The 4,041-nt window shown below is 41.8% G+C and overlaps 1 long non-coding RNA gene across 1 annotated transcript; it reads left to right on the top strand.

Moving 5' to 3' along the window:
* Positions 1–845: 845 nt before the first annotated feature.
* On the top strand, positions 846–3,296 carry LOC109295916. Its single transcript, XR_002096861.1, has 2 exons — positions 846–2,365; positions 3,031–3,296. It is a non-coding gene; the product is annotated as an uncharacterized LOC109295916 (long non-coding RNA).
* The last annotated feature ends 745 nt before the right edge of the window (positions 3,297–4,041 follow it).

Raw genomic sequence — 4,041 nt, forward strand, 5'->3', positions numbered from 1 at the left:
TACCCTAGAAATAGACATCTCTCCAGCAAACAGTTTCCAAGCAGTAAAATATTAGAATGCTTTTCTGTGCAATTCATTACAGATTATCTTTCCTTTTTCATGGAATTTATACTACTGGAAAAGGAAATAAATCATGGAATAAAAGCTTACTCATCTAATTATGCCACTAAGGGGGCAGTAGCACATCAACTGTGAGACTCCACATTTCATGTCTAGGAAAGATCCTGCTGTTGTTGGGACATAACAGCAAGTCTAGTTTTAACACACCCTCAAAATAGTGTTCTTTCACCGAGTTATTTATAGAGTTTGTGCCAAACAATTCAAGGAGCAGAAAGTGATAGGGTGCAAGCATGAAGGCTTAGCGTAGTTGGTTTAGCAAAGGCCTTTAAATTAAGCCACCACAAATATAATAAGGCCTTTTCTTTATTTTTCTATGCAACCGTAGGGCACAAAGGGCAGGGAAGCTTAAAAGACCTATTCATGCGAACAGAGCTGGTGCTTTGAGTCAACTATTTACACATTGCAAATGTATTTTATTCATATTAACACAACACTGAGTAAAATGGATGCAAAAAAAGCGTCTCCATCCCCATGACAGTGTAGCTTAAAAATGAAGAGCGGGACAACACTTTTCTTTTCTGTTCCTCAGAATGGAAAAGCTAACCTAGGAAAAATAGTGCTAAATGCTTTTCCCATAAAGCAGATATAAAGCAGAGCATAATTAAAATGTGTTGTGTTTAAAACCCCCCCTACATTTACACCAAACACATCTATCCATCCATACACCTGTCTGTGTACAAACATATGCATGCATTGTGAAGTAGAAGGATTTCCTATATTAAAGTATGAACACAGTCCAAGTTTGAGCGCTTGTTAGCTTCTGCAAGGATTCCTGAAAAGCCACAGGTCTCTTGTTCATGCCAAATAAATTTTGCTTTGCTGAACTTCAGAACAGTTTCTCCTTGTTGTAACAGTTGTACGTTTTTGCTCCTGCTCTTTTCTTAGAGAAAACAGATTGCAAATATATATGGAAAATAAAAGCATAGGGCTCCTTTAAAAGTTACATTTTAAAACAAGTGTAACGGAACTGCTCCATTACAACTAGTTTGCCATCTCCCCAAGAAAACTTCTATGATAAATCTGAAGTGAGGCCCGATTTCAGAAGTTTCAGGAAACAATTCACAAACCTAGCCCCAAAGATTCCCTTTTGCTCCCTGAAGCCTTGGGATCCAGCTGGGGGAAGAAGGACGAGCCATTTCAAAAGAATGCTCCCTCTTTTGTTAATATCTAATAAAAGGTATTGCCTCTACCCAAAGAGTTCATCTGCTTTTGTGCTTAAACTAACATGGCTACATCCTAGACTCCTCTTTTGCTAATATTCCTATTGAAGCCATTATCTTGCACTTCCAGTCCCAAGAGTCCAAGAGAGGGGACAGGCACCCTCCATTACTTACATCATTCCTTCTTCATGCACGTGTGAGCGCCCCCAGTACAAGGCATAGCATGGCCTGACATATGAAAAACTCCAGCCTCCCTCTTTCTAATTGAGGTATCCCAACAAGAGTATGCAGCACTTGTGTCCTGCACAAGCTACCAGTCAAATTCTGGGTGAAATTCAAGGACCAGAAGTTTCACACTAAGGGCAAGCAGTGAAGGACCTAGCTCCTTGGTCCTCCAGCAAAAGAATCCCAATTCATGGCACTCCCTCCCCTTTCCTGCTCCTTTGTGCAACAAGAGCTACACAAAGAAGCCAGCCTGTACGTGATGGACTGGTCCAAAGCCTAAGAACTGCCTCTCCTTTTCTGAGCCATTAGATAGCTGATGCTCATCAGGAACTGTAGGATTCTACATCCCTAGTCTGAAGAGAGGCAGAAGACAGGGCAGAGTTGTACCTTATAGACTAACTAGATCAGAGTTGCATAGTAAAACCTTTTGTAAGCATTAGGCTTACCTCATCAAGTGCTCTGAAGGGACCCAGGATAGAGCCCATAGGCCTGAGAAAGCACATGCTCTTGCTGGCAGGTTTGTGTCTTAAATCAGCTTTCTCCAGCAATGCACTGCAGGTCAGAGCTGACCTGGTCAGTCTGACCTGCAAAAGGCATCGCCTCGTACAGAACTTTCCAAATCTGGTTTTTCAGCTGATTTCCCCACTTCTTCCCTCATTCTAATAGATGTCAACAAAGGATGCATATTTGGAAGACATAAAATGAAAGTGGGAGCCTTCCCACCCATCTCTTATTGATTATTAAATGAAGCCAGGATGAGAACACGTCGCGAAAAGTGCATTAGATGCTTTAAAGGGCTGGAATTTCTCCTTCAAAAATACGATGCCTTGAGGGTATTTATGTTTCATCCACAATTGCAGGTAAGGGCTTGTTATGGTGGCAGGAACAGGTATTCATTACATGTTATTCATAGCCTTACTATAGTAAGGTAAAGTAGCTCAACAGCCAATCAGTTTTATTCCTATTTTTCCTCAAAATCTTGACCCAAGAGTAAGCCTCAAGGTCAGATTTTGGCCCTTGTTAAACAGCTTTGCACTACTATAGCAGCACATAGCAGAAATAAAGCAAGAAGAACTGCTGGTGTAGAGTAATCCTGTATATACCATGACCCCTCGTCTCCATACTGTTTGGAAAGACTAGTGTCCACAGGAGGAATTGACTAAGCCTACCCTTGTACTTGGAAGGAAAAATGCTCCTTGTGCCATGCCCTTTGTGCACCTATATTTTAGGTGCCTTTCAACTAAATTGAAAAGGCACCCAATGAGATTTCAGCATCTCACTAATACATTAACAAACCCTTCATTTCACAGCATGCACTGTTAACGCAGATACTATTTTCATACCCTAGTGATAGCTAACAGCTCACAATGGGTCTGAGCTTCCAGGCTCTACCAAGTAACCCCAAATTCCAATATAAGTGGGAGGTACTTTGCTGCTCCCAAGATTTTATCCTGGAAAATAAAATGTTTAGTCAGTGTTCTTCATTATGCAATTAAATCCTTAAACAATGTGCTCATGTCTGCAGGAGGAGGAGAGTGAAATAAAACATCAACCCAGCACTTCATTATTTTCACAGTCACTCTTCCTATGCATTCCCAATGCATCACCAAGAATAATGTCACTGGAAAGAGAAAGCACAGGCAGAAGAAATTCTGACCCAAGCCCAAAGAATGCTGAAATGCCATAAGGAAATTGTCATAGGAAACTGCATACAGGTGTCTCTCTCTTTTGTCTAGGTCTGTACATTTCCTGCAATGTCTAAAATAAAAAGTAATTGGGTCTGAAACCTTTGCAAGGCCTGTGTTAAATGCTTCCACTTCCATGTGTCCCTAGAGAAGCAAATGGTGAGCTAGACTGCCCACAACCCTTGGAGCTCTGGGGAAAAAAAGCTGGAGTGTGTTGAAAGGTCAGCACTAGTTCTGGGGACTAGGATAGCCAGACTGCAATGCTCCACATCTGTTAAGAGGTAAAAGAAAGCCTGTGCCCAGGAAGTTTGCTGGAGAATCCAGAGAAAGAAGACACTAATAGAACCAACTCAGGGAAAAAGATGGCTTTAAAAAAAAAATTACATGTGCCCAGTGCTTTGGACCCATGTGCTTCTCTAGGGACACATGGAAGTGGAAGCATTTAACTACCTAGTGAGAGTCCAGCTGGGGGTGCTTTATCAGCTTTCACCAAACACTTATTTAGTAATACATACACAATAATCTGTGATACTTGGTTACAAGCTGCATCCAGTTTCTCTTCAGAGGTTGACATATCTACCACATGTAGGCTCAGAATCATTTTTCCTTCCTAGACATCTCCATCAATTTGCATATTTTTAACTGTGGTAGCACAGGGTGTTTGTAGCAGGTCCAGGGATTTTTGTTTAGCTTAAACAGTTTTTCACAGTTCATAAAGGAGCAGCTCTCAGTCCCGGGGTCACAAGATGCTGCTGGCTTTGCACTGCTCCCTCCACAATGCAGTGCAGTCTTCGTCTTCTCTCTCATGAGTTTCCTCTCCTGGTCTCAGGGCTGCTGCCTCCAGCCTTGCA

The sequence above is a fragment of the Gavialis gangeticus genome, unplaced genomic scaffold, assembly GCF_001723915.1.
Source record: "Gavialis gangeticus isolate Ggan-Ray unplaced genomic scaffold, GavGan_comp1, whole genome shotgun sequence".
Lineage (NCBI taxonomy): Eukaryota > Metazoa > Chordata > Crocodylia > Gavialidae > Gavialis > Gavialis gangeticus.